General features: G+C 42.1%; 2 long non-coding RNA genes across 4 annotated transcripts; both read left to right on the forward strand.

Moving 5' to 3' along the window:
• Positions 1–2,139: 2,139 nt before the first annotated feature.
• Positions 2,140–3,259, forward strand: LOC143715624 (uncharacterized). Of its 3 annotated transcripts, none has more exons than XR_013195838.1 (4): positions 2,140–2,530; positions 2,610–2,761; positions 2,840–3,019; positions 3,114–3,259. It is a non-coding gene; the product is annotated as an uncharacterized LOC143715624 (long non-coding RNA). The 3 variants fall into 3 exon arrangements; XR_013195840.1 differs by having other exon boundaries at positions 2,610–2,652; XR_013195839.1 differs by having other exon boundaries at positions 2,140–2,526.
• Positions 3,260–3,856: 597 nt separating this feature from the next.
• On the forward strand, positions 3,857–4,513 carry LOC143715625 (uncharacterized). The gene is made up of 3 exons (XR_013195841.1): positions 3,857–3,921; positions 4,061–4,113; positions 4,214–4,513. It is a non-coding gene; the product is annotated as an uncharacterized LOC143715625 (long non-coding RNA).
• The last annotated feature ends 3,541 nt before the right edge of the window (positions 4,514–8,054 follow it).

The raw sequence follows: 8,054 nt of genomic DNA on the forward strand, positions 1-8,054 counted from the left end.
TTTGCAGATGATGAAGATGATGAACCACATCATAGGAGGCAGGGTCTGGAGTTAGATTAGGCCCACAGAGTATTTTGTCCATTGGACTTTGGAGTTTCCTACCAAGCTGGAGTTCTGCTGGGGTTAGTCCCGTGGTCTCTTAACGGCTGAATTAAGGGTGAATTTAAATTCTGGTAAGAATTGGTCCCATTTCTGATGGTTGTCGTCCACATAGGCTGCCATCATGCTCTTGAGAGTTCGATTCACTCTTTCTGTCATGTTGGTTTGTGGGTGATAAGCTGTAGTTAATTTGGGAGTAATACTCCAGTTCTCACATAACTCTATGAAAACAGATGAAACAAACTGAGCGCCTCTGTCTGAGAGAATGAAGTCTGGTACACCCCACCGTGTCAGGATGTCTTTTCTGAAGATGGGGGCAATATTCTGGGCTGTGGCACTATGAATGGGGAACAACTCAACCCATCTCGAATAATAATCAACAAAGACCAGCAGGTGTTCATTTCGGTTTGTGCTACGTGGTAACGGACCCATGATGTCAACTCCCAGCATTAGGTTTGGGCGGCTGGTAGTGATTTGCTGTAGCTTTCCAGCAGGTTTTTGGTTATCACTTTTTAGAGTTTGACATTTAACACAGATTCTCACATGTTGTTTCACAGCTGACCACATGCCAGGCCAAAATGCTACTTCCTGAAGTCACTTATAGGTCTTGTAGATTCCACCATGGTCACTCATGGGAGTGGAGTGATAGTGCTGTAGAAGGGTGGACCTAAGACTGCTGGGAATGTAGATTCTGTAATGCAGTTGGTTATTTGCCAGGTATGTTTTATGATATAATTTGTCCTCAATAATTTCATACTGGTCAATCAGACTGGCACAATTATCTGCAACTGCTTGCAATAATCTTGAAACTTCAGGGTCTTTGTGCTGTTCTTCCCATAGGACAACATCTGACAGGCAGTGTTGGGTCTTTTCCACTGGAGTACAAGTTACATCTTGAGGTAACAGAAGACCTGGATAGAGCATCCAGAGCTACATTTAGCTTCCCTTTTCTGTACTCAATAACAAAATAAATTTTCTGCAATCGCAGGACCAAACGGATGAGGCGGCTGGTGGTTTTAGTGGAGCTCATGACCCATTGCAACGCAGAATGGTCGGTGACAACTGTGAAAAGCTTGTGCTCGAAGTAATGTTGCTACTTTTCCAGGGCCCAGATGACTCCAAGACATTCTTTCTCCGTTGCAGTATAATTGAGTTCGGCCCCAGTTAAGGTTCGGCTTGCATAGGCGATAACCTCCTCTTTGCCAGCATCCCTCCGTTGTGCTAATATGGCACCCAGACCGGTGTCACTGGCATCAGTTTATACAGTGAATGGAAGCTGAAGGTCGGGATGGCCAAGAATGGGTGGTGAAGTGAGACAAGACTTTAGTTGGTCAAAAGCTTGTTGACACTGAATTGTCCATTGATAACTATGTCCCTTCTTTTTCAGTGCGTTGAGGGGTTCAGTAATCTTAGAAAAATTCGGAACAAACCGATGATACCACCTTGCTAAACCGAGGAAACGCTGAACGAGTCTGGAGGTCGTGGAAATGCTGAGTTATTGAAGGTGAGTACACAATGATATCATCGATGTACACAAAGCATATTTTTCTCCTTAGTTCTCCCAGAACAGTCTCCATGAGCCTCTGAAAAGTTGCGGGAGCATTTTTGAGCCCAAACGGCATAACATTAAATTGAAAGAGACCTGCAGAAGTGATAAAGGCTGTCTTGGTTTTGCTGTCGGGGTCCATGGTCACCTGCCAATATCCACTGTTGAGATCAATAGTAGAAAAGATGGCTGCCCCAGAGAGTGATTCCAATATTTCTGCGATATTGGGAAGAGGGTAAGCATCACTTTCGGTTACAGAATTAACCTTTCTGTAATCCACACAGAATCTCAATTTGCCGTCTTTTTTAGGTACTAAGACCACCGGTGATGCCCAACCAGAGTGGGAGGGTTCAACTATTCCTTGCCTCAACATTTCGTCAAGTTGCTCATCCAGTGCAAGTTGCTTAATGGGAGACAAACGGTATGGTCGTTGTTTGATGGGTACTTGGCTGGTGGCATAGATCCGGTGTTGGAGAACCTCAGTACGTCCAGTACTGAGAGTGCATACCTGAGGGCGGCCTTCCAGGATTTGGAGTAACTGTAGCTTACCTTCCAAGGGTAAATGAGGAGCGTCCACATCTTTTTTTATCAATGTCTTTTCATCAATACTATCAAAATGTTGAATCTGCAATGGTGATGATAGAGGGGGAACAGAAGTTAACAAGGAAAGGTTTTGTGTGGCTTTCTTAAGTTGACTCCTCTCTTTTTGGGGACTTACATTTGGCACACTTGGATTTCCTGGTTGAAAGGGGTACTCTTTTGAAGGATCAAGCTTTAAGGAGTATCTCTGATCAATGAAATTGAGTTGCAGGCCACTGAAGAAAATAAAGTCCAACCCCAAGACTACAGCATAGGCTAGGGCTTGGGATGAAAGTACAGCAGTAGGTAAGGTAAATGCTTGGTCGTGTAAATGAATTGTGGTGTTCAGCCATCCTAATGGAGTCTCTCATTTTCCATTTGCCAGATAAAGAGGACCACGAGACCACGGTTGGAGCTGTTCTGGTGAGGTAAGCTGCCTCATGAGATTCTCATTGATGAGTGTGTAGCTTGCACCAGTGTCCACAATGGCCTTACCTGACCAGGCATCGATACAAAGAGGAACAACTAGTTGTTGAGGTACCGCTACACGTTCATTAGAGCTTGGTGATAAGGATGAGGTTTTTTTGGTTGCTGACTGTGACTTATGCATTCTAGTTGCAGCAACAGAGTTGTTGGAAGGGTGACCACCTGACTTGGAGTGATAAGGATGTTTGCCGCTTGTGGAATACTGTGGACCAGATGTCTGAGGTGACTGTGGAGAGGTATAGTGTGGACATTTTCCTGGTGGATGCTGTCCTCTACATCTCCAACACTAAACTGGGATTTTCTCAGCAGGTTGGTTTGAGGAAGTTCTTTGTGATGTGGATAGTTGTTTGGGGCCCATTCGACCACAATCATAACGAAGCTGTTGTTCATAATCTTTTTCCAGTTGATGTCCTAATTTTACCAGCTCTTCCACAGTATTCACCCGGCTACGCAATTGGCTGGCAAGGTATGGCTTGATATTCTTGAGTATCATCTTCACAATCTCACCCTCTGTAAAATCTGCCTTCCATCTTTTACAAAGAGCTCTGTAAGAAAACGCAAAGTCTCTAATAGATTCTGTGTCTCTTTGAATACTAATACAGACACGTTCAGCCAGTTCATCCTCATAATCCTCAGAAAGGAAAGCAGATAAAAATGCAGCCTCAAACTCATTCCAAGTGGTTATGGTGGACCGTCTGACTTCCCACCAGTCACGTGCTGTTCCGTATAGGACAGTACGGAAGGTAGCCAGGATGTCTGCATCTGTCAGGGGATGTAGAGCCAAAAATCCTGACATTTGGTTAAGTACAGTAGGGGGTCTGCATCGTCTGAAGGCCTTCCAAATGTGGGGAAAGTTAATTTTATATGGTCACTTTTAAACACAGATGTTAAAAGAGGAAGAAGAAGTTGAAGGAGTCACTGGAGCAGAATCGGATGGCAGGGATGAAGTACCGATGGTGCTGGGATCTGGTGGTGTCAATACACTTAACTTTTGTTGATCCGCACTTTCTTTGACACTTTGAAATCCTTTCTCCACTTCACTTTTCAATTCTTTGAAACTGGTGAGACATTGATCAGTTTATGTAATACTTTGTTGGAGTTTTAAAGTTATCTTATCATGGCTTGTTTGGAATACCTTTTGAACAGCTTTAATGTCCTGCTGAACCTCTGACTGGAGCTGATTAACCATGAAACGCAGCTCAGACACCAAGGTAGATTCAACCTTTTGGAGTTCTCCGGTGATCATTAACTTCATTGCTTTAGTCAGCTTGTCTGCTTCAGACTCCTCTTGTTGCTTCGTGGTAGTAAACAGGGTGAAAACTTGACTTTTGTTATCCTCCACTTTTGCAGCAAGATCAGCAATCTGACTCTTGTGATGAGAAGAAGTTTCTTTCACTTCCTGGGTAAGTTCCTTCACTTTCTCTTCTTGTCTTGTCATTAAGTCAAACAAGGTATCCCAGTTCCCTTGTACCCGAGCAGTGACTTGTTGTATTTCCCTTCCAGGAGTTGGTGAAATGCTGGGCAGGTCATGCTGTGCCATTGACGAAGGAGTTCCACCTTCAGATGAAGTACAAAATTGCATGTTATCCACTTGTGGTGCCCAGGTGAGGGTTTGCACTGGAGTGCTGCCAGCCAGTGCAGGAAAAGACGTGTGCACATGGGTTCCAGGATGAACAGGGCTGAGCGGAATGGGGTTATGGTAGAAGACAGGAGCACATGGAGGTGGTACCAGAGGCATCCGAGGTTGCAGTGCAAGCAGCCATACTGGAGTTGAGATGTCTGGTGGAGGCTCAAATTCCACGAAAGTAGATTGGGGAGGAGGGGTATTTGCCATGATTTCTGTGATTGTTTGTGTGTAAGAATATATATATATATATATATATCAGTAAATGAGATGTGTGTCAGTGTGTTTGTCCCCCAAAGATTTTTATAAAACAACAAAATACAAACTTTTCACAAATGTTCAATCAATGGAATCAAATCAGTGGAAACACAAAACAATAAGCATTCAAAGTAGGTCACCTTCAATTACTGTGACACCTTAGAGATAACACTCTAATTATTCAATAAGCGTTCACAGTTTACAAAAAAAAACTTCATTTTTTTTTCTTTTCACAAGTAAACAACTTTACAAGGTTAATTCAAACAATTTCATTGTTTCACCAAATTTCCATCAAAAATAAAATTTACAGTCACAAGGTTTCAGAGTTTGTTTTTTTCACTGCAATTATTCAACAATTCATAAGCATTTTCAAAACGGTCAAATCAAAATGTCAAAAGTTCAATTTCACTAGTTTCAAGTGTTCAAATCTGAGGTTTCATATTCAAGTGTTCAAGTCATGTGTTCAGTTCAAGTGTTCAGTTCATGTCCCTGTTCGGGCACCACTCTGTAACGGTGGTGGCCGCCCTACACAAATAAAAAAAAACTTCGGGCGCCAGACAGGATAAAAACCTGTCAAAATTTAAATCAACCCAGGATAGCCAAAAAATAACCACCTGTTACACCACAAAATTATAGTAATAATCCCAGAAAAATTCAGTGTTCACAAGGGATATTTATTCGTAAATTATATCCTGTTCATAACAATAACACAAAAAAGAGAAATGGAAATAAATAAATAAACAAAAGAAAAAAAAAGTTCAACTCTAGTGGTAGCAGATCTCTGTTTCCGAAATCCGTGCCGAAAACCCCCCCGCCTCACGCACATTTGCAGGCAAGAAGCAGTTAAGATCGCGTGTCCTCTTCGACACTTGGATAGGCGGATAAGCATTGGCTTATTTGGCTTGTCCTTAGAACAGCTCAAGATCAGTTTGTCTGGAAATGCACCGAATTCCGCGACATACCAGACTTCAAACACCAGAAGCAACAGATTGACAAGCGGCCGTCTTTCCCCGCTAATCCTGGTCGATCCCGAACTGGCAACTTCTCAACACACACACAAACGGATGACGCGTCTTTTCAGGTACAACACACTTCCTTATATTCAACTTCCTTCCGTAATTAACGTTAATTGAAATACTCCACCCATTCACGCAAAAAGGAAAGTGAAAGTAAAACAAACAATGTTGTGACTCGTGGCACAGATTTTCTTCACTGTCACAAGTTTCCCAGTAAACTATGGTTTATCATTAGTAAATGATAAGAATGTCCTGGTAGGAATGCATGTGTCCTCACAGAAACTTATATATGATGTTACAGTATCTGTGAGCTCATCCAGATCGTTGGTAGCAGCTTCAAAAACAGTCCAATCACTGCAATCAAAGCAGGCCTGTAGATTCTGCTCTGCTTCATTAGTCCATCTTTTTAAAGTCCTTATTACAGGTTTAGCTGATTTCAGTTTCTGCCTGTAGGTCGGTGTTACGTCCCCAGAGCACTGGGTACGTATTATAGTGATTCTTTTCTGGCATTGCTTGTGGTTTGTGTGTTTGTATTTCTTCTAACAGGTAAGATGGTCTGTAACAGTTCCGGCAGCTGATTGGTGGTTCAACGGCAGATTGGATCTTGGAACTCCTCCCGCTCGTCAGTGGCTGCAGCTGGCTGGGCTCTTTAAAAAGCCTAGTTTTGAATCAGTTCAGGCTCTGCTCTGTTCTCTGCTTTCTGCTCCTGCTGTTGGTGTGGTTGGTATCCCTCTGTGGGTATCTTTGTGACTTTTAAGGCGGGCATACACTGTGCGAATTTCGTCCGATTTTGAGCCGAATTCTGACTCGTGCGACTCTTTTTCGGGTCGGGCCGATTTTCAGCTTTGTCGCGCGTCGTTTGTCGTGCAGTGTTCGTGCAATATACAAGGGGAAACGAGAGGCGATTAACCTCTCCCGATCGGCAATCGGATGGTCGGATGAATTTCTGGCATGTCAGAAATTTTGGTAGCTCCTCGTGACTATGTCGCACAGTTGAAGCAGAGCTAGGAACCGATTGCCCTAAACTCAGTGTTTTGTTCCATCACTGCGCCTGCGCGACAACAGATTTTAACCATTTCAATCTGCAGAAAGAAAAAAAAAACGAAAAAACTAAATACAAATTATTGTTGCTTACCTCCAGTTTGTCCAGTTATTACCCACGTCTTCCAAGCTGCGATGTAGCACCGTGCCTCTTTTATTAATTTGTTAAACAATGTTTTTGAAATAAACCTGTTTTTATTTTTCATTGATGACTAATTATTGCAGTGTTCGGACATATTATAGACTGTTAATATAATTATATGCCTATTCATTGTAATCGACCTAAATGTTTTAGTCAATTTTCAATGAGGATCCTCATTGAAAATTGTCTAAAACATTTAGGTCGATTACAATTAATTATAGGCATATAATTATATTATTATTATTTTATTATTCCTCGAGGAGTAAGCTTCTATGTAATATTTTATTATCCTCACAGCGCATTGCGGCGATGTGCTGTGAAATTATTGCGTGGCAAATTAATTCTAATAGCAGATCAATTTAATAATAAAATAGCCTTCCCTAATACAATAATACTAATAATAATTTAATACATAAATTGGAAGTGCTAAATCATATTCATATTCATATTGATAGCTGATGCTTGTTTTGACAATATCTCTGGATAGCCTACATGACATCATCTAGGCACAACCCAGCACGGGGGTTTATCGCACATATTTCACATGTATAGTGTGAGCAGTCAAGTCGCAGCTCGACGTTCGGACCGTATAGTGTGAGCACATAAATCCCGAGCTTTGGCTTTACATCGCATGCGATTTACTCGTTCAGTGTGAGTAGGTACCTTGCTGAAATCGCACAGACATCGCACAGTGTATGCCCGCCTTTAGATAACTTTATTGTTCTCTATTGAGATTGTGATTGGAACATTTGACAATGTTTTGACAATGTTTTAATCTGATTTGTTAGCTAGTAAATCTAGCTTTGTGTTCCACTTTTGGAACTTGTGAACAGCAGGACTGAGCATTTGATGTTTGTGTAGTATTATTGTTTGTTAACTTCTTTTTCTTTATTGTTTATAGGGAGTTGGGGGAGTAGATTTAGAGCTACCCCGGGGTATACATCACCCGTAGGCATACTTCTCTGTCTAGAAACACCAGCTAGACCTGGGCGGACCACCATCTGTAAGTTTGGTTAGGGCGCCTTGATCGTGTGCCAGATAGGTGATGTGTATAATTAGAATAGGTTAGCGGTGGGGTATCTTTTGTTTATTTATTTTCTTTGGTCCGTCTAGCCCTCCCCTTCCTCCCTGAAAATTATTGTTTATCATTCACATCATTACCGTGGCAAAAATAAAAGCTTAGTTTGTACGGTATTTGGAAATTGTGTCCTTTTCTCGCACCACGACTCCATACCTCCTTTACTGGCATTTATGGGCCCGAGC

Source organism: Siphateles boraxobius, unplaced genomic scaffold, assembly GCF_051911475.1.
Source record: "Siphateles boraxobius isolate OS27281-9 unplaced genomic scaffold, OSU_SipBor_1 6, whole genome shotgun sequence".
Classification (NCBI taxonomy): Eukaryota; Metazoa; Chordata; class Actinopteri; order Cypriniformes; family Leuciscidae; genus Siphateles; species Siphateles boraxobius.